The 23,230-nt window shown below is 47.4% G+C and overlaps 1 pseudogene; it reads left to right on the top strand.

The window, feature by feature from the left end:
* The first annotated feature begins 8,692 nt into the window (after positions 1-8,692).
* LOC119377405 (uncharacterized) lies at positions 8,693-22,817 on the top strand (annotated as a pseudogene).
* Positions 22,818-23,230: the final 413 nt, after the last annotated feature.

Genomic DNA, 23,230 nt, shown 5'->3' with positions numbered 1-23,230 from the left:
CCCAACGATTGTCATGTCTGCATAAACAATGGCATGTGTGCTCGCCGCACTGGCGGTGTGGCTTACACGAAGCTACTTATGCATGCAAGTAGCAAGTTAAAAATAATATTATATATATATATATAATATATATATATATTATATATATATATATATATTATATATTATATAGATATTGTAATGATGAAGAACGGCACAGGGCACGGGCGCGCGATCGGCTTGTGGAAGGAAGAGGAGAACGAAGCTTGGAGGAATAAGAACAGCCGGCCCAGAAACGGGCGTTGTCTCTTTTCTCTTCACTACAATGGCGCAGTCGTCGAAAACGAAGCCTTAAAGAAGACACCGCCTGTGCTCGTGCGTCGTCGGCCACCCGGACCGCCATCCAAGGAAAGCCGTACACGCCTCCTTGGCTATGGAACCCGCCTACCTACCACCGCTTCAAGCACAGTTCGGGACGGTGTCTATGCCTCCAGGGCATCTCATAACCTCCCGGCGCTGCGAACGCCATCCGGGACTGCGTCCAGGCCTCCTCGACGGCTCGACTTCCGTTCAACTGCGCCGCGGGACCATTTCACCGAAGACGGCCACCGGGCTCCACTTCTCTGGGAACGCGTTAACGCTCCCAATGGCATGATCCCGTGACAAGACTCTTCATCATGTAGCCTCTAACGGACGCCGTCCACGCGCTTCCTTTGTAAGGATTGTCCGCCGTGAGTGCCGGGGTTGATGTATCCTCCCGATGCTAGCCCTGCTCTGCATGCAGTCACCCCGAGAGCACGGGGATTTTGGTGCCGTACGCAACTCTCGCAGACTCCACCGCGTTCTTCGTTCGTTGTCGGGTTCTTTCCGGCCGCCTTACCATGTCTCACGCATTCTGAAGTACCGTGTTCCGTTGCTTCCAGATGCCCGATATTGGGTACGACCATCAATGCGCTCGGCTTGCGCCGCCTTGCCCGAAAATAAAAAATGGCTGCTGGCCCTCGACCGCCTTCGCGGTGCTGCCGAGGCATGGCATAAGTACGAGGGTGTCAAGCAACGTTCCTGGACCGAATGGAGTGGCAGGCTCGTTGCTGTTTTCGGCCGGGTTCGCCAGGACAGCTGCGTGTTGACCAGACGCAGAACGAGGACGCAGCTCATGAGGGAACCTCCTCGAGACTGCAACTGCACACTGCAACTCATCGACATGCAGCTTGGCAGCCTGCCAACGACCGAACACCGGACACGGCTTCTCACCGCCATTCCATAGAAAGGACCTTCCGCCGAATTTCGGTGGCCGGATCGATGTTGCACCACCAGATGCACGACATGAAGCCACGCACCATCAAACGCGGTCGCTTCTAACTGTGCAGGTCCACGTCATCGGAATCGGCGAGCTTACGGCTCTTGTGCAAACTGGCGCTCCACGCACGGCGCTGCACCGACGCCATGCCCCAGCGAACCTCCAACCATGGCCTGAGGCACCCCTGCGTGGCTTCGGTGGTTGCGCATTACCTGTCGGGGCGCTTGACCTGCAGCTCCAAACCGAAGCCGGGAGCAAGTTCCTCGCCCGGCGTTCCCGTCTTCGAGGACCTGCCCGCTGATATGATCCTAGGGGCTGACTACCTCCTCTCTGGCGAAGTTCGCCTCACCGTTGATTCTGCTGGAGTGAACCTCAGCCGCTTGACTCCAAGTAGCGCATCGGCTCAAAGGTCCCAAGTCGACAGACCGCAACCCGAAGTGTCTGCTGATAACGAAAGCACCTCCTGTGACCAGTCGGGCACACATCTGCTGGTATCACAGCCGTTACTGGCCGAGGGTGCGAATGCGTCGCTCAAAGAAGCCAATACGCAGGTCATCGAAGCGACCCGAGCAGACGTAGCCGGCATCGGCCATTCCGTAAGCCTCCCGCTCCAGGTCGACGGAGCCAGTATCGACCATTCCGGCAGCCCCACGTGCGAGTCTGGTGACGACGGCAAGTGCTCTATTCTGACACCTGGTATACCACCTGAGCGCCGCGCGGATCACGACGAAGTGGCTCTCGCCGTCATGGGATCCGTCACTGACCGGTCGGACGGCGACCAGCTCGACCAAAGTGGCGAGACGCTTTCGGAAACCTCCAGGAGTTTCGACGTGGAACGAAGGTACGGTGGCGTTCACGTGCACGGGCGCGGTACGGAGGCACCAGAAACCACCTTTTGTCCTTGTTACCGCAGAACTAAAGATTGCAGTGACAGCAACGCAGACGCTGCTACGTCGAATCACGACCACGCTCCGCAGCTTGTCCAAACTTGTAAGCATTCTTCGCTGTGCAAGTATTTGCCTGCTCAGCGCGCAAACGGGGATGAAGACCAGCGCCCCAAACTGCTACAACAAATTGTCAGCTAAGCGTGCAGCGACCACTACGGCACAGCCAATGCCGCCCCCCGGAGTTGTCTTTTAAAGAACGTCCAGACAGCCTGCAGCGTTTGAAAGACCGACCACTGAGGCACAGTCAGTGCAGACCACCAGACATTAGTGTTGCAAATGACGGTGAAGTGTCCGGACGGCTAAAGACAAGATATTGTGGACAGGATGCCATACTTGCAGCGTGGCCGAGTGTAATGATGAAGAACGGCACAGGGCACGGGCGCGCGATCGGCTTGTGGAAGGAAGGAGAACGAAGCTTGGAGGAATAAGAACAGCCGGCCCAGAAACGGGCGTTGTCTCTTTTCTCTTCACTACAATATATATATATATATATTATATATATATATATATTATATATAATATATATTATAATATATAATATATATATATATATATATATGACCTCTGAGACAAACATACGAACAGAAGTGGTCTCGGGGGCCGTGTAATTTTACCTATAGCTAAATAATGGCCTCTGAGATCGGCATTTTTAATTTTTTTGCGATTTTCGATCTCTGAGGCGGCTGTTAGGATTCCCCACTTCCGTTTGGTGCGCTGCGAACCCAAATCAGCCGCAGGCGCCTACGGGAGTGTCCTCTATTAACCTTTTTTATATTACTCTATGGTTTGCCCATCCAAGCGACCGCTTGCGCGAAGGCGATCTACGTCCGCGTCACTCGGCGCTGTCGCGTTCATGTGCGCGCATATGAAGTTTGGCCTTAATTTTGTTCAGTGTCATATAGTTTTCGCGAAATTACACCGAACCGTCCTTTAAATATATTGCTACAGGAGAGGACAAATGGATCGCTTAATATCTTATAATGTTCCATGCGCGCATGCTGTTGACCAATTTTAGAAACTTACTTTAAAAGACGATACTCTCACGTAGCCGTGACGGCAGCCCGAAGACAGGAGACTGGGAGGATCGTGATGTAGAAGAGAATCCGTTTATTAGGCGGACTTGCGCACATAAGAGCAAAATGCACACCTTGGCTTCGGCGGCGGCGAACCAAGTCCTCGGCAGCCGTCGGGGAACAGAATACCCGCTATAATCACCCGGGCTCTATTTTAAGGCTCTATAGAACGTTCGAGATACGCCCCCAAAATCAGCTAGTACATTCGCCAGCAGTATGGGCCTATCTCATCGCCAACGCGCGAGGCCACGGTCATCCCAGATAATCGCGACGCGTCTCGGATCACGATCCGAGATGATAAGGCCGCGTGTAGGCGGCTATTGGCATGCACAAAACTGACGCTTCGCGGCAATACACTGCGCGGGCGGCAGCAAATCGTGGGAAATCAGCCTGCTTCAATGTGATGACCGGCCACAGCAGCCTGAGTGAAGCCATGCGAACAAAACTCAAAACACGTGTAGTCTTCCGTCAGAAGGGCATCCGTCGGGATTTTGGTTCGGATTTGCACTCAAATGGACTTCAAAGCACTGAATGATCCTTCAGTAGGCGTACAATGTGTGAATGACAAAGCAGGTGAAACCACGACCGCACATACCGATGTTGCGTCGACAAGGCTGGCAACTGATAACCTTTCCGGCAGCAGCAGCGGCTCTGATGTGTCGTGTCGCAGGCGGCGAGACTTGCATAATCGCGTGTGAAGCGCACTGTAGACAGGAGGGGATGGCGGTTCCGCGAAAAATGTAGCACTGTTGAAGGATGACAACTGCGTTGACGTCTATAATATCTTTTGATGTAATGTTAAGAATACATGTGCGACCTGGCGGAAGTACAAAATCCGTAGCTGCAACAAGGGGGTGGCGAGAAGTCGGAAATGCTATAGAGGTCGCTGTCCGTAATGGGCATAAGGGATCAACTGCGCCCTATGACAGCAGACGAAGCTGACAGAAAGTCCCAGAATGAAACAATCCGATGAACGCAAGACGAAAGCTTTGTATAATGGCGAACTCTATGAATGGGAAACGAGCGGTATGCAATCCCGCAGGATAGATAGGATTGTCATCAGTACCTCGTAAGAATGGATCAGCATGTGTAGTTTGCACGTTTCGCAGACTAAAACATCGTTCGGGGAGAATGGTTCATTTGTCGGCTGCAGTGTCATTATGCGCATCGTTCGCAACGCCTTCCGCGCCGTGAGTAAATTTTCCAGGCGAGCGGGCGGAACTTTATCATTTCACCAACAAACGCTTGTGCGTCTTTTACTGTAACGATTTGTGGCTTACCTCGAAGTTTACAGCATAACTCATAGTTGGCAAGCTACATGAAAGTTCACGTTAAAGTTTGCTTACAAAGACAATTCCTGGTCAACATGTGGGAATGTGCAGAAACCAAGCAGCATATTCCAGTCGAATGTGGCGTTATCCGTCCAATTATCAAGGAAGGAGAGAGTCTGCTCGAAATGTAAATTTTCAAGGGCAGTTTTGGGAGCTTCAGTGAATCCGCAGTGGAGATGTTGGAATATTAAACGCCAAATACTGTAAAATACGGCGAATGTAAACATTTTACAGCAATAGTGAAAATTGCGAGGAAAGCGAAGGTCAGGACAGAGACTTGCCAGTACATACTACAGATCATTCTGGTCGAACTGCGCAATGCGACGGGACACGAAGAAAGGCAAGACAAACGAGCGCTCGTTTGTCTTGCCATTCTTCGCGTCCCGTCCCATTGCGCAGTTTCGACCATAATGAACTCGTACCAACTCTCCCAACTCTCCACGCTGCTTACACATACTAAAGAGCGCAGAAAGGGTTAAGACGACATTGCTGGCACTTTGCGTCACCCCGATTCAAGAGGGAAGCTCCTGACATCGTATTATCCATCTATTCATGCATCCAGTATTACGCTTAAGTGTCCCAGTGAGTTCAGAAATGAAGGGACCCATATTGTGTTTTTGTGTTCGCGGTTGCGGTAATTCGATGCGAGAAACAAGCCATGCAACTTAAATTGTAGTAGTCCATTAGAATAGAAGGTCAACCACTTTCTTAATTGAGTCCGCGAAGGGAAGAGGATCCTTAGTGAGTCCATTCGACACGATGCTGATATCTTCTTGAAGAGGCCGTCATATGCTTCCTTGTTTGTATTTAATCGATGCACTTAACAAAGGGCCATGGACAGCAAACAGGCTGCGATGTCTGCGCCCACTCATTTTCTCATGGTATAAATGCATTGCGTTGCAAACTCTTACGCGGCATGCTTATTCACGCATTTTACGTTAAATTGTTCACTTAAGCTTAAGACTTGATTTGGCTTCGAAGATGGCTTATACTTCTTCCATTGGTGACATCCACGTGAGAGGTTTTAGATGAACGTGTTCCTACAATGTGCTGCCCATCTGTGTTGCAGGTGACCATTTTTGGCTGGCGATTTCTATTCTTGGCTTCTGTGACGCTGTCAGTGGCGGGTGAAGTACATGGCAGCAACCATTCCGCACAAGAAGCACCGCTGTCTGAGCAGCTTGCGACGCTGAGAAGTGCCAGAGTCGTCGACTTGACAGAGAATTTCACTAGTGATACCTTATTCTGGAAAGAAGGAGAGACATTTACTCTGGAAGTACAAATCACCGAAAACGAACGAGTTATCTGGTAAGAGAATCTGCTTAATCATAAAGGCGGTCGCTAGCAAAATAATTGATACGGTTAACTACGCAAGAGTGACGTCTGTAGGCTATGGATTAGTAGAGCGGGCTTGAGTGCGGAGCCGGGGATTAACCTTGTACATATGACAAGTCAGCCCTACTGAAGTAGGCAGAGCCGATGACAGCTTACGAAAGGTAAATGAAAGTGTCAGTTGCTTGTGGAACCCTTTCACGAGACTTCCTCCTCCTTGCTGGCTTCCGCAAAGCACATTCGACGTCCTTGTGCTTCAAGTTTTCGATTATATGGCCCTCCGATGACGTCACCGGTTCCACTTGACCTCTGCCCAGCGCGTGTCGTCGATGGCCCTGTCGTTCATCGTCTCCACAGTCCGAGTCTCTAAGGCCTAATTCGCCTCTACCAGAGATATGTTGAGTTGAAGCTTACAAAGCGTAGGCCCCACAAAGGTATCGTCTTTGGGTCAATCACTAGACCGTCTTCAATCATTGGTCGGATAAGCCATGTGGCAATCTTGCGTTGGGAGACGATGGCTAAATTTGCGTAGAAAGAGGATTATCCGAGGATGAGCGCACCTCCTCTCACGTGAATCTCGGTTCACTGCAAACATTGAAGCTCCGTCAACGACCGGAATTGTGCTCTTTCCCTCTAAGATTGTGAACTCAATCGCTCACCGACCACTAAGCCACAGCCGCCACTAAGAAGGAAAGTTCAGCGACGCCAAGCATAGCAGTAGTCCATGGCGATACGTGTGCGTCTTGAAGCCTCCTTCACTCAATTTGCTCCGTCGGCTTATAACTGGACAGACTTGGTAGCTATAACCTGTAAACAAACATGCACAAGCCTGGAGCGCGATCGAGATGGCATTGCGAAAAGCCAGGTTAGTTCCAACAACGCTCGGCTTCGTTTTGGAATTCTCCACCCCTTGCTGCTCGTCTGTATATTAAAGAGAACTCGCGTAGTGTTGGTTATTCTTAACCACCTCCTATTCGACAGCGTCTCATCAACTGTCTCTTTGTACGCAGCTCTGGCCTAAAGCTGCAGTGCAATAAAAAATTGAAATTCTCCGGACTTACACGGCAAAATCAAAACGCGTTTATGAGGCATGCCGTATATAATAGGCTGATTAGCCCTTCGTGCCCCCTGCACCCTCCCCCGCTTCGGGGCTGGGTTCTGCTTGATGTTGCAGAAGTCTGTTACCAGACTCGAGGGTAAATGTTGCTAGACTGCCGCCAAGTCTGGCAGATAATTTGCCCCTGCATTTCGAGATTTTCTGTAATGTTCTTGTGCAATCCGCTTTGTACTTCGCAATTGCCTGTGCGGTTCGTTGAGATCGGCCGTTTTAATTACCAGCCCTTGTGTGTTGCAGACGTCGGAGTTCTTTTACAGCGAAAGCTGTTATGAGATCATTTCAACGGCCGTTTTTGGCGCCGTAGTTGTCCGCCGCCGCTGCCACCGCCGGTGTCCGTAACCACTACCGCACGAATAGAAAAAAAAAGGAAATAGGAAAAAATTTCCAGGATGGAACGAGGTTCGAACCTGGGCCCTCTGCGGGAGCCCAGTGTTCTACCTCGGGGCCATGCCGGGGCTTGAAACTGCGTTGCAAGAAGGCCCTATACAGGCTTCATGTTGGGAAGTAACACATTAACATGTAGTGTGGTAGAAGAGTAAAATACAACCAGCGTCACGCAAACGCGAATTCTGTAACCGGCGTCAAACAATGCAAATTGCGCAACGAGTGGGTTGTTCAGTGCTTCCAACCCATTACAAAGGCCTCTACGATAATTCTCATCGTCATCAGCCACAGCGTCAACAAAGTGCACATAATGCCTTACAGGTGTTAGCGAGTACCACGGTTCTCCGCAGATGACGAAAAATTGCATAGTGGCTGCTTCCCCACTTCAAAATTTGATGAGTTATAGCGTAGTGGGTTCCTGGCAAGTGCACTTCATTGGTTGCCAAGGAAGCCCATAGGCTCCCATGATCGATTTCCTCAGGCTCTCAATAATGTTAATTCCTTCTCTCTCTCGCTCTCCGTTTCTCCGGTTACGTATTTATAAAGTGTGGTGGGACAGGTAAATGACGACCGGGCGTCACACAATATGAATTACGTTACTATGGGTCGTTTAAAGCTTCCAACCCATTACAAAGGCCTCAGCCATAATTTTCATCGTCATCAATCACCGCAATAACAAAGTGCACATAATGCCTCACAGATGGTACCTCGCTTCTGCCCAGAATAACGAATAATGTTGTGGTGGGTGCTTCCAACTTCCCAAAAATTATGATTTGCGGCGTAGTGGGTACGTTCCTAATGTACTTGTACTAGTAGCCACAAGGGAGTTTATAACGGGCTCTAGAAATGCCGCTCTTCCAGCTTTCGCTGTGACTGTGCTGCGCTTTCCGCGCAGGCCTGGCGTTTTTTTTTGTTGTTGTTTGCATCGTTCTATAATTAAGAGATCCGACTTGATCGTGTCTAGAAGCAGGGAATCCACGCGCAACGACGCGTTTATCAGGGAAACTAAATGGCGTTACAGAAGTACGGACACTGTGTGGGCGGTTTTGCGATACGTCGGACTCGTCGGCTCTGAACTCTGAAGTACGGTATATCTGCTTCGTAGCTGTGCGTGCCGTGTCTACAACGCATAAGGATGCGTTTGCTGGGGAAACTGAATAGCGCCGCAGAAGGCGAGGCACTTCCTTCAACAGATCTCACTCTATCGTGTCACAGAAGTGGGAATCTCTATGATACAGGTGAGCGTGCCGTTCCGACCACGCGCGACGACGGGGACACTGGAGTGCTCGCCTTCGCTGTGTGCGGTGGGTGTACAATACAAATCGCTCGGATTCATGTCGCTGAAGTTGGAATCTATGCATAGCATTAGGCTTGTTTTGGAATGTCTTCATGCAAGTTGCACTTTTCATTAAGAAAGAAAAATTGTCTGAAGCAGCGCGTCGTGAGTGGCGAATAGAACTGAATGGCGCTTTTCCGATGTTTGGAACATTGCGAATTTGTATGCACTTTTCTACTTCGTTCATATAAGGATTTTGTTTCTTTAACAGGAACCAGTTGACAGGGTCTCCGAAGCAACACACGGTGGCACGCACCTCGATGCGCCGCTACACTTCCACAAAGGGGCTGGTCTGTGGCAGACATTCCAATTGAGCGTCTTATGTACCTGCCCATCGCGAAGCTAGACATCCGGTCGAAGGCGGAAGCTGACCCCAACTATAGCGCCACTGTGTCCGACATAAATGACTGGGAAACGCCGTCATGGAAGAAGTAACCCAATGCAGCTACTACTTATTTTGGCAGACGGACATCGCGGGTGAGCTTTTCCATAAGTTTTTAGTAGTTTCTACCGTTGTGAATGCAGAAATTCTTCGTTTGTATATCACATATGGTCTTAAAGTTGGCTTTATTGTGTTTAAATCCGATTCAGTCCGTAAAACGTCGATTACGCAGTCTCCGCCAAGATGTAAGCGCCGCACAATTCGCTTCCCTTCCTTTCCTCAACCCAATCAGCAGATCTAGTCGCCCACGTTACCCCACACATAGTCAAATCTTGCCTATGACCCTACTATAGACCCTGAAGACCCCACCCAAGTGAAGTTTAGTTTGAAGTTAGCGCTCGTATTGGCCAGTTCTTTCCACTGTGCCTTGTGTGTTTTGTGCTTCCACGTACTATCGTGGACCACTTTAGCACTTGTAGAAAATAAAAGCTCCTCAAGGGGTCGACTACGCACCGCCTATTGGCCGCGAGATCGAGCGGAGTCGCCGCCTGACGGCTACTGGCTGAAGCGCGCCTAGTGTGGATTGCTCCATGCGTCGTCTGCTAGCCACGTTGTGTTTGCATGTGCGCGTATGTCATGCAGGGCCTCAAAGGCGGTTTGTTCCGTTGCGTTGGCAACTTTAACCGCTCGTACGTATGCCTAACACGATGTAGAAGATTTGGCCTGGTCGGCTGTATATGTACTTTCTTTATTGTGAGGTATGAAAAAAACAGAAAAAAAACTGTAATAAGATCAGTGAGTACACTTGTCGAGAGTGCTGGTCGTCGTACCGTCCGTTCACGAGTCATATCAGTGTAGGTGCCGCTCTGTGGTTCAGCGCATTGCAAAGTGCACTTGGCTTGTCCTAAAGATGAGAAGTATTAAATCTCATGTGAATATAGCCTTTTAGCGCTCGGTGGTTAAAAAAGGCTCTCATGCCTTGCGTGTTGTGGTTAGGTGTATAACTTTGGGACTGTCGTTTATAGTTACGCGACGATCTTTAGTTGTGTACGGTCCTGGTCCCACTGCAGAGAAATATTTCTGTCAAGTCACGTCTGACACTTCGGTACTTAAATTGTCCCCAAACCGAACAGAAATGGAATGACACGGAAATCGCAAAATTGAGTAGCCTTGCGCAATTAACTTATGGCGAAATGTATACAAGGCACCCTGTACTTGCGAGGATAGCTTATGCCTGTCAAATTTGCGCGTGGCAAGATCAGTGCGGAAGTGCGTCAGGCCTCAATCTCTTCCGCGAAAACCCTTTAAAAAGAGACCGAGCGAGAAAAATATATTCATCAAGATAAGCAGTGGCGATAAACTCGCTCGCGCATTTTCATCGCTTACGTGGCGAGTGAGGGCTCATAAAACGATACCCTTTACTATGCACCAGATCATGCATACACACTTGCCGCGTTTCGGTGCACGTACTTGCCCTGCGGAATACTGAGAACTGTTCTCGCGGCCGTATAAACACAATGGAACATGCGCGAACTACAAAAGGGCTCGGGGACTCTCGTTTAAACAGACTCATAGCCAAGCGCGAACAAAATTTGCATTCACAGCGCAGACGGTACTTGAACGACAAAGAATAAATTCCGTGAATTAATTTTCTTCTTTCTCGATTGATTCTCGCTTAATTTTCCTGCGAAGTGTAGGAAAAATCAAAGCACAGGGAAGCTTCCTGGACGTTCGCTTACTGCGACCGTCTTCACGCTCGTAGTGCACAGCAGCAACAAGCATATAAATGCACACATTGGCGAAGTTATCGCTGACTACTCACCATTCTTTCTCGTCTGCGAATGCGAATGCACGGTCGTCAAAGTGCTTGCTGCCACCATCGCGTACTTAGAAGGCGTCCTGCCACTACGAAGCCTAACGAGCCACGGTCGGCGACGTTCCGCGTCGGTGGGATAAAAATGGAAGCTTATCCCTGGATCTGTGCAGTATGTGCGGCATTGTGGCACCGAACAAAACCTCACCATCGATAACGAAGAGTTTTCTGCGGGTACGGAACACAGAATCACGATGTGAAAACAGAAGCCCCGTGCTCTTCTACACACACCACACGAAACCAGTATCCACACTAGCGGGTGACGGTGCTGCCACCTGTAGGTCGATCTCGCCGCGAATACTACGCGTCACAGACTCCCTACTGTGCAGTGAGAACTGTGGCTGGCGTCAGCCGGACAGAACATAGGATAAAACAGATCTCTCATTATCGATTCTGTAATTACCTACGTCACGACAATGATTGAAAAGAATCCCTCCTGTCTTCTAAAAATGCGCAATCAGATATCGTCCCAGATTGCCTGACACCACCCTAGCCTATTCTTATGAATTGCGTGCATTGAACACATTTGGTGGGATGGTGATCTGTGCACGCACGTCGGTGTGCCCAAGAGCACGTGTGCGTGCATTTATACCGTCGGATTAGCTGGTTTACATTCATATGACGTTAGCGTAGGCAGAATGTCTACTGTGCAGTAAAAAAATTGGTATAAAACGCAGAGCACACCACTTGCTCGTAGCGGAAGTCTAGGTACCGCTACCAATTATAATACGTGCTAAAATGTCTGTCATGTTGTGCTAACGTTTACATTCCTGACTATGCAAATTGTGAAATACGCAGGCTATCCAGCACCTGCACAACCTATTGGTTACGGCCTTAGACTCTGGAATTACGAAGTTATGAGAGCATACAAAAAAAAATTCGGCAGATTCCGCTACCATGGGAATGATGTTATGCGAAGCATGCGCAGGGAAGTGACTGTTTCGCAGTTTTTCACATTGAGCGAAACGTTGCGGAATGATGTTAGAGAAATGTGCAAATGGTACACGCACAGACATATTTGAAGAGTCGCACATGTATATATAACCAGTTGTTTACAGTTGCTGAACGATGCCACCAGCAACATAGGTGTTACCAACCCAAACGCAGTAAGCTGATGTGTAGCGCTTATATTCTTCAATACTGGATAGTGCGAATTCGAATAGGACAATGAAGGAACACAGATGCACAGGACAGGCGCTACTCGCAACTAAGCTTTATTCAGAAAAGTTACCCTGGATATATACACAGCCGAGTGGCACGTGCAGGCGCACGGCACGTACGTCACAGTTGCAGTTAGCGTTGCGTAACAGTTCTTATGTTTATACTTATTCGTTATGACGGAGATCGCACGCAAATTGCACGAACCCCAATGCATATGAGGAAGGGGTTCTTGGCAGTTCTTGAATAAGGTCATCATCACCGTGATCAGTGAGCAACAGCAGCTGGACAGGACTTGTTATCAGATCCGTTCGCGATCGCGGCTACGAATGGTCTAAGTGTACTGAAGTGCGAGGTATAGTAGAGCTGGTGGAAGCCGCGGATGGCTTTTACGAAGAATTATCTATGGTGCCTTCTGTCCTGGACGTCGCACCAAGGTCTTGCGATGCCCTCTCCCCATCCAATCTGTCTTTCATGCTGTCTAAGAATCAGGCATTGTTGGGTTTTGATAAATCAATGCTGAAGTCACCGGTAATCATGAGGGACATGGTCCTCTCGGCAGAGTTATTGCAGGAAGCATTGACCCTGGTTTTTGCGTAATCCATGTGGTGATGACATGAATGATGCAAAAACATGAGTATTTTGCGTTATTCATGTCATCACCAGTGAATCGTGTTCGTCATATACTCACCCTATGCTATGCAAATTTTGGTATATTACAACCTATGGAGACGACCAGGAGAGCGCCCAGACGGAGGCGGCTAGATGATAGATAGATAGATAGATATATAGATAATAGATAGATAGATAGATAGATAGATAGATAGATGATAGATAGATAGATAGATATAGAACTCCCAAAGTGCCTGAGGTTCGCTACAAATGCTTCGCACTTAAAGGGCCCCTCACCAGGTTTGACAATTTTGAGCTAACGAGCGCAATGCATGCACTGGGCGTTCACGATTACGTCTGCCAAAATTTGCAACGCTACGCGCCGCGTAAATGGGTCAAATTTCAAGCTGAACGCTGCTTTCCTTCTTCTCGCGTCCGCGCGCCCAGAGAATGAGGGGATGACGTACATGAGAGAATGGCCCTACGTAATGGTAGTGCTGTGACGTCGCTCCTCTACGTAGACGACTGTGCTCTGACGTAGCAACAGTAGCACGTGACACTGCGATAATTATTTGACACGACGTGTAGTTTGTGTAATTTGTTGCTTGAATGGATGAATAAAACTTGAGAGCAATAATAAAACACACAAACGAAATGTGCGTTTTCTTTTTTTAATTTTTACTGCGAATCGCAAGAGATTCGAGACTAATCTACTCCGTTTCGCACGCGTTCGTGTTCTCGCGCTTTGCGCATCGTGCAGACGCCACCCTTTGCAAAGAAACTAATTTTCTACCGCGTTCCAGTGCTCATTAGGCTCATTTATCCTCCCGCGTCTAACTAGATGTTCATGCGGCACACCGCTAGTCTCACGTCCGTACAATTGTTGCAGCTTTCGTGCTCAGTAATAGGTTAAAAGCCAAGTGATCGGCGAGGTCGCATTCGGCATAACTTGCAGAGATGAAGCGCAGAGAACGCCGCCACAACACCGCTCGCGTCTCGGGGCTCGGGCTGGTTCGGGCATGTGATGCGCTCGTGACATTTTGTGCGCATGACGTGTTCATGCGTATGCTTATGTGATCCTTCTGCTCGCGTGCCGAAGAGGGCAGGGAAGGATTTGGCTTGCGAAGGCTACACGGGGCGAGCGGCAAGGGTTTGCAGCTCGCCTCGCATCGGTTTCGCGCCGCTACAATTATTGTTTTTCTCAGCTTCTCACCGACCGATTAGAAAAATTCTTGTGGCAAAATGCTTTTATTGGGCTCGCAACAACTTGCAATGTCTAACTAAAATTCGTTAGGTCACCTGGTGAGGGGCCCTTAATATTGTGTAGATCGCCGTGAGTGGAAAGTCGATGAATGAATTCACTAATCCCTATTGGAAAACCTAGTGGCGCTGTCCATGTGCCATAATATCATCAGGCTGGGCAAAGGTACTTTGAAATTGTATCGCGATACGATAAGATGCTCAGGCTAGAAGTACATGAGATACCGATACAAGATACTACAACACTGATTGCATCCGATACGATATATTCCATTGTATTGTAAGATGCTTCGATATATTCGCAAATTTGTGATTATATATCTATAATGTAGCACTAAATGCCTATGCACGAAAATGTTCGCTTGAAAATGTATTAACTGCGACCGATTTTGTTTCATTTCAATCAATGTGTGTTAGTATTTCAAAAGTTTTGTACTTCTTGCTCAAGATACATTCGTTCCATTGCGAAACAACTAATTGGCGTTGCTTTAGCTGCTTAACATGACAGCACTTTATACTCTTCGACAATAGAGGTTCTTGCTTGTCGCTTTTGTAATTGATGGGAGTCGCTGCTCTATTTGCCGACCAGCTAGCGGGTTGCCATTAGATCATAAAACTTCAATAAGAAGCCTCCGCACAATAGTGCAAATACCACCGTGGAGTTCTACCTTGCCCGTAAACGCATTACGGTTTTCGCAATAACGGATCACCGGACAAGTGCACGTCACCAAGAACATGTGCCGCCCAGAAAAGATTCAGACGTATTGTACAGTGGCACAAAGCGCCACAGGACACCACCGCTATTCAGACTAACGCCACTTATAGCTCCGATTACGTGGTGATTAGTAACAGTAATAGAATTTAGGGAAGTCTAAACAAGGAAAACAAATATATCTAAGTAAAATAGAAATGCGGTTGCGTATCAAGCACTGCGAATAAACATAGAAACACGATACATGCAGCACACCCAAGAGATAATAATTGTGGCGTTTGACGTCCCAAAACCACGATATGATTATGAAAGACGCTTTAATGGAGGGCTTTAATTTTGACCACCTGGTGTTTAAAACCTAATATAAGTACACGGGCCTCTAGTATTAAATACTAGAGGGAATTCTGATGGAGGAATTTCCCTCCATCAGAATTCGGCCGCCATGATCTTCGGGTCAGCAGTCAAGCACCATAACCACTAGACCACCGCGGCGGGTAACCCCTAATAGCTATGAGAAATAAATCCAGTGCCTATAAAAATTGTGTAAAACGGCTCGTTGGGACGCCCATGAGAAAAACTGAGCATTTGGTATAACAAAGTTTCTCGATTACCTTTGCTAAAATATTGGAAATGGCTTCTAATAATTTGTGTTAATGTAATAGAAACTCAGTTTCGCGATCTTACTAAGTAGTAAGCAGAATTTTTGTCACCCTATACGCCAGACGCGCCCGTTTATTATATATTTGCTCTCAACATCACCTTTATGTAACAGTAAATGTAATGGACTGTAAGTATGAAAACAGCACCAGAATGACGCAGACAGTTAAAAGCAAGAATAAATCAGAGCTTACCTTGGCAGTACGTTAAAGGCGTACTGCAGTAAGCATACCAGAAAAAAAACTATATATAGAATCATAAGTAATGTACGGGATGGAAGAGAAGGACAGCTAAGAAAGAACTTCTGCTATAATGAAATTATGATTTCAAAAATTATTTGAATTGTAAAGAAGAAGAGTGGCCTCAGCGGCATTGCTCTGCGCCTCAGCGGTATCACCATCGGCATGGGCTCGTGGTTGCTGCGCTTGGCCGAACGCTGCTGACCGCTGCTTGCTCTTGCCATATTCTTTGCCAATAAACCTCTTAGCAAGTGGTGGAGGTGCGGGGTAAGAGATTTATTGGCAAAGAATATGGCAAGGACAGCAGCGGTCAGCAGCGTTCGGCCAAGCGCAGCAACCACGATCTCATGCCGATGGTGTTGTCGCTGAGACGCAGAGCAATGCTGCTGAGGCCACTCTTCTTCTTCTTTACAGAATAAAAGAAAAAGAGGCGTACGCCAGATAGCGGTTGTTATGTGAATGCTTGTTCTGTTAGATCCAGCATCGGTACCGGATTGCTATAGCTCTTGGAATATTATTTGCGTATAAGTTAATCTTAGTGCATGTAAGTCAAACATACATCCACGAGATCCTTCTAATCGCCGATGGGTGAAAGCCACTAGACGCAAAGCAATTACCCAAGCTTGCATCCTTCAGACTTCGTAACGAAGCACCACGCAAGAGAAACTTCGATAATAACACCACAGCGGCATGAGAATGTGTGCGAAAGACGCCGCGCGGTTGGAGTGCGAGGCACAGGACAGTTAAGTGCCAAATGTCACGGCACTGAGAAAACTAAAAAGTAAAAGCGATAGAACGAAAGGTCGGCTGGGCGTAACTTCGCGCGCTTGTCTATCGAGACGACACGAGCGCCGCCACTCTGCTCCACCCAATAGAGACGCTCACAGCTCATCGCCTATCCTCGCTGCAAAACTCTGATGGAAAGATAAAATAATGTCACAGCCTTCAGTTTTATTCTGGTGACTTAGTGGCAGCAGTACCAGCTTGAGAAGCGTCGGTCAGCCAACGTTTATTGTTTCGTACGGTGGTGGTGCGGTCGCAGAATCTTGTATTTAAGATACACGATACATTCTTCAATGTATCGGATATACAGATACTGATACACGTCTTGCGAGACGTACCGCGATACAGATACAAGATACACAAAGAGTATCTAAGATAGTATCTGAGATACATGTATCTTCGATACTGCTCAGCACTGATATTAATTATTGGCCCAGTGTGCGCTGGCAACTGGGACACTGGCACATCGCACCAGGCACACTGGACGCTGGTGCGCGGCACACTGGGACACCCCTCACAGGCGCAAATTGGACTTTTAAATTGATTTTGAGAATTTTCACCATGCCCAGATCGTAGCTATGAATAAAACAAGAGCACTGCTACAAAATAAAGAAACGCGAAAAAAAAGCGAGAGTATGAAATTCCGACCCACCGGCTCGACGCTCCTTACATCCTGAGATTGACACATGACCGCTACACCTTTTTTGCTTTATTTGCTGCTTTTATTTATTTCTAGCAGAGACATAAGACAAAGATATATCAGCCAGTCATTTGGCTGACAGGCCTCAGGCGAGGCAGTCAGGAATCAGGCATGTCTTTGCAGTCTAGGAAGCCAGTCTGGTTCCGGTTCTTGTAGTTTATACACCTGTATTATTCGACTAATACATTCGCGGAAATAACTCCTTATTGACCTTGCGCCTATATCTGCATGACGTACGGCCATTCCGACAACCAAATAATATCAAGGTCCAGAAGCATTATCATATCAAACGGCATGTCTTCTTCATTGTCAATCAATAGAAACCTAATACCATAACTGTCTATCGGCAAATTTTTTTCAAAGTGCGTTGAGGAATGTCCCAAAGAAATACCCTACCCAACAATCTAGAAATACATGGTCAATTGTTTCAGGTTTTCTGCAAATGAAAGAATGGTTACCCCAGGGTGCGAAAATTCCGTTTTCTCTATATATGTTTTAACTTCGAGTGTGTTAGTCTGTAATTTGTGAAAGGAACTTTTTACAGCCATTTCTTACTCTTTCGAGAACGCCTTGTCCTGGGCCAGCATTGTACTGTGTTCGATGCCGGGGAATGGGAAGAAACACTTCACAGAAGTCTTTGCACAGTTTCTTGCGGCATGCATCACACAAGTATTCAAGCGAGTAATGAGCTTGCAATGCGCGACATGATACGTACACTTCTCTGTGCTCGTCCGTGTCTTCTGCATCCTTGTCTATAGTTTGCGTGCATCCATTTTTCCTTGCGTTTTTTCCTGCAAGTACACTTCTCTCATGCATACAACACCGTTACCTGGCATACAATCCGACGACATACAATCCTGGTATACAATCCGATTTCGCGCTATTACAATTGTCCGACGACACGACTAAATTCAGCAAAATCTACGCAACCTAACATGGCAGACAGTTTGTAAAATGTATCAGACATTGCGGGAAAAATAAGTGATTAACCAGCTGCTGATGATAGAGATGAGATAACCCTAGCTCTCCCTGTGTTATGCAGGTTCTTTTTCTGTTCACGATAGCTCTCTATGACTGAGCGTCGGAGAGCTTTAATAAGGACAAAGCCGTTGGTTTAACAAAGAAACACACACAACATTTAATTATACACTGAAGGCGAGATAACTATACATAAGTAAACACTTAATAAAAAGTTCATGCACACGGTAGCACACTCTTAACAACAAACAAAACTCAGTTCAAAGACCTAAAGTAGACAGTCTGGTTCGGACGCATGGGCGGCAAAGCGGGGAATAAGAGTTCGGTCTCACCACATCGCGGAGACTTGACAGGTGGAGTTGACGGGTCTGGATGCTGCGACGTGGAAAAGTGGCTACTGGGCGACCCCTTGAGATGCCCGGGAGCAGGCCCAGGCACTGGGGTGCACAGCTCGGGCCCGTAGCCCAACTGCTGCTGCTTGCCTGTCGGAACCCAACTCCGTAGGCCTTGAGGTAGTGTGCGAGTACCATAGTTAAGGTCTCGTCGCACAGGAGCGAGGCGGGCAGGATGCTCCGGCCGGTTGAAGCGCTCGGGTCCGCAACCCGACTGCCCGTCTTCAGCGCCCGGTCCGGTGACACCTTCTCTTCGCCACGTATCCTCGAACTCCCCCTTGGAACTCCGTGCACAAGGCTTTTCTCGCTCTCCGGTTCACTGTCTACTCTTCATTGGACACTGCTCGACCACCGTGTTGACAGGTGATTGCTCGTGACATGCTCCGTGCTGTCTTCTTATTGGGCCACTTGTCCGTCGAATCCTTGCGCCTCGCGCTCTCGTGAAGGTATTCGTCGTTGTCTTCCATTCAGCACTGTTCTCATCTCCGCGCGCGCACTCCTTGGCCGTCTTTCCTTTTATGACGCGCACTTTTCAAAGGCGCACAATTCGAACGCGCACTTCACTCATCACACCCTGACGAACACGCCTGATGAGGCGTGTTCGCTTAGTTCTTTCCCATGCGCGTAGTACCCCAATTTAAAACAGCAAGGACGCGATGTAACTTTTCATGTTTACACGTGAGCAATGTATTATTTGCATCGCGCACCAGAGCCTTCTTATCAGTGACAAGTTTTAAACTGTTGCACGTGAAAACATCAATAGACCAAGCCCATTAAACGTTCTGAACCATCACGCAGAGGGGCAACTTCTCCACGCCAGTATTTTCACTCTCCACAGTGTTGCAAAGGCATTCCCAGATATGTTACTGGCGTAGTGACCCAGGGAATATTTGTAAACGATTTTGGAATTTATAGCCAATAGACGTGCCAGATATTCGAGCCTTTTCCCCAGTTATCTGAGCGGCTATTTACTGTACAAAATTGTTTCGCGATTTTCACAACTCTCAGTATACTCTCCTGGTCTGAACAAAATACAGTGTCGCCAGCGTAAGCAAGGGGGCGTACGTCTGCTGCGCGAAGGCGGAAGCCTCCAATGCTGGTGCTAGCGGTTATACGGAGATAAAATGTCTCTATGTACAAACAGAAAAGCAGTGACGAAAGAGGGCACCCCTAGAGGACAGAGCGCTGCATTTTGATGCGTTTCCCTAAGGTCTTATCGCCAATGAGCCATGTGCACATTTCTGTAAGCCGTGGCGACACCATTCTTGATAATATTAGCAATATTAACATGCTATAAAATGCGCATTATGACGTCATGAGCCACTTTATCAAACGCTTTTTTCTAAACCGAGTTGTAGCATCGCGATTCCTTCACCTGTAACATCGCAAATTCGAGAACGCATCTGGCCTTGTGAATGTTTGTTAGTATTGTTCGGCCTTTTATTCCGCATGTCTGATGTTCCAACTAATTTACCGATGACAGATTGCATTCTTTTATCGAAAACGTTCATACAATTTTATAATCAGCATTCGTCAGCGCTAGCGGGCAGTGGTCTGGTGAGTGAAACTTTTCTGAGGAGCCTGGTATTTGGGGATCAAGACACCATGCAAAGTTGAGAGCGATGGTAGCAGCACATCGATGTCATAGGCGCTATTAAATAATGCTGTCATACTGTAGCAGCATTGCGTTTCATTGATTATGAACTGCTGCTGTAGGACATCGAGGCCTGGTGATTTGCAGGAGTTTAGTCCACCAATTGCACTTGCAACTTCAGCCGAGATGGACATTTCTAAGATCTCTTTAGTGTCATTATCTATGCGAGGTATTGCAGGGAGAAATTTCTTTCTAAATGCCTCAACATGCCTGAACTGTGATTAAAACGGTATTGTAATGTTCCTCAAAAGCTCGCTCGCTCGCTCGATAGATCAATCAATCATCAATCAATCAATCAATCAATCAATCAATCATCAATCAATCAATCAATCAATCAATCAATCAATCATCAATCAATCAATCAATCAATCAATCAGTTTAATTATGACATACTAGGATAATTACAAAGCATAAAATATACAGACGAGGGTCCCAAAGTACTAGATGGCAATGGGACCCTCAATATTCGTTGGATATCTTCCTTATCTGTGTAAACAACTCCTTGCCGTTCAATTTCGGAAATTATATTGATATAACCACGTTTTTTCTCCATACCAAGACTCATTTAGTGCGTGTTTCTCCAGCTAATGTTTCTTCGGCTCTTACTCTTAACTTTTGTTCCTCGATACCTGACCTCGTCGACCGCTTCTAGTTTTACCTTCATCGCTAGAATGTCATCTTTGAATATACCGGGTTCTTTGAATTCTCAGTCAATAAAATGTACAGGCTCGTTTTAGTGTGTTTTTTTCTTCTTTCATTTCTTCTTATTGAACTGCGCTTGCGCACCCTATTACTTTAGTTTTTATCGTTTCTTTCGAACATTCCCACCGTTTCTTCACAGGTTGCTCATCTTCTTTAGCAATTTTTCAAAAGTTTTCTACACAAAGTGAACGAAATATTGTCCTCACCGCTACACCACATTTGTAAGATGAGGGTTGGTTGCTTTTTTTTGTCTTCATCTTGTGGCAAATTTTGGTGGCCCCTCTTTTCATTTTCTCGTTTAGAAAGGCAGGTTTCAGTCTCTCCGTCCTTGCGATAGCCTAACAGAAGATAACATTTTTGTTTGTAATGCGCTGCCCAGGATTAGAACGCCCATTTGGCATGTTTTGCAGTAAAATGTACGAGGGTATACACGAGGATGTGTGCGACATTCGCACTGGCTCGCTAAGTGATTAGTCATGTCTATGCACAAAAAGATCGTACATCTGAACTGCGCACTGACACTCTCTTCACCCGCTTGAACATACTTTCTGTCATTCTTGTTTACCATCCGCGTACTACAGTCGCAGTAGTTCACTTTAGCCGAACCGACCGTTAGGCTTAGAGCTGTACTCCGTGCGCCACGATCGCTTTGAATAAGAGCGTGGACATTCAATTACAAATAATTTATTAGGCGTGCGAATGTACGATTTAATTTCGATAAACACCATGTTTCATCAAAATTTCGGCGGCGGCGGGGGGGGGGGGGGGAGCTGCTTCCCCTGGCTACAGGCCTGACTGACTCCTACAGTAGGTTGATGCTGACTATGAGACTAATACTAATATCACATTGGGTTGCGAATGATATGTACTTACGATGCAGTAATATGACCTAAATTCACGGCCCTCGATCACACACTTAAGAGAAAGTGCGCATGCTCAATAGGTGATTGTTTTAGCGTATACGTATGTCCGTCACCTGATATTTAAACTGATAATTAAACTAGGTAATTTAAGTATTGGACACAGTAAAATAGTATGGTCAAAATATTCGATAAATAATACGCTCAACACCTCGCGATCCAATATCAAGTTTTATACCAAGTCCACTCAGAGCGCCCAGTTTTCTCCGATGTGCCGCCAGTATTAACAGCGCGCGGGCAGAAACTGTACAGTTCCCTCGCCAGGCGGAGACTGATGAGGGAACTGTGGGACATCATGATGTCATGCCAATCCACAATATAGACCAGAATTCTCACCGCTTGCTGGGGGCTGCCATCTTTGCTGGGGGCTCCTGATTACGTGGAACGGACGACTACGCTAGCATCCAGCCTCTTCTTATCACATGATGGCCGCCAGTGTTCGCTCGCCATCGACTGTGACGTAACCATCCCGCAGTCCCTACGCCGGCCTTGCCGACACATGACAACTGGGGTCAAGATATTGTATGCTTGCTCTAAAATGTGGGTGTGAGAGTAAAAATAATCTCATCTATAGCATATTACATAACACACCCATTCACTTGCAAATAAAGGTTAAAAACAAATAAGAGCAACCTAAAACACTCGAGGCGCAGAAGCGTCACTCGTGAAAAATATTGCGGTACGGGAAATTGAGCATACGGAACAGGAGTGCTAAATGAACTATGTTTCTACTTTTCCTTTCATATCTTGCAGTTCTGGCCCAATCGCACAGCTTACATGGGATTGGACGAGAACGGAGACCGGCACTTTCCTTCGCTCTCTGTTGAGGCGGCCACGTTTCTGACAACGGAGCGAAACCCGTACGCGATGGGCCTGGAGGGGCCGTCACTGGACCATTTCCCTGGAGTCAGCGTGCACGAAATACTTGCCGCCGCTAGCGTGTACAGCACCGAGTATCTGGCCGACCTGTCATTGGTGCCTGAAAAGGGGCACTAGGCATTGTTCTTCCGATGAGAATACCCGGAGCAAGCGGAGCACCTGTCCGCCTTGTGGCGACAATACCGTGATGCACGATTACTTGGTACCTTCGTCGCCCAGCATTGTGTGTTCTTTATGCATTTACCCGGCGAAAGCAGACATAAATATTTTGTGAAGAGTTGCCCATTCTACAGCCCAGTTTTTTTCCACTCCGAAAGCTGGTCGTCCGGGCTAGCAGCCTACCGTGAGTGCCCTACATACGACAGGCCCATTGGCTGCCATCTGCGCTTGGAATAGTTATAGCGTAATAGGGTTTATACGGCACAGGCCTCGAGATGAGAAATAATAAAAAAAGAATATTCGGCTGGACATCTCTAATTAGTATCAGGTGAAGCTACATTAGCAATAACGGTGAACTGGTTAAACGAGTC

This window comes from Rhipicephalus sanguineus, unplaced genomic scaffold (assembly GCF_013339695.2).
Source record: "Rhipicephalus sanguineus isolate Rsan-2018 unplaced genomic scaffold, BIME_Rsan_1.4 Seq458, whole genome shotgun sequence".
In the NCBI taxonomy this organism is placed as follows: Eukaryota; Metazoa; Arthropoda; class Arachnida; order Ixodida; family Ixodidae; genus Rhipicephalus; species Rhipicephalus sanguineus.
Note: the sequence above shows the minus strand (reverse complement) of the source record. Positions and strands in the feature narration are given on the sequence as shown.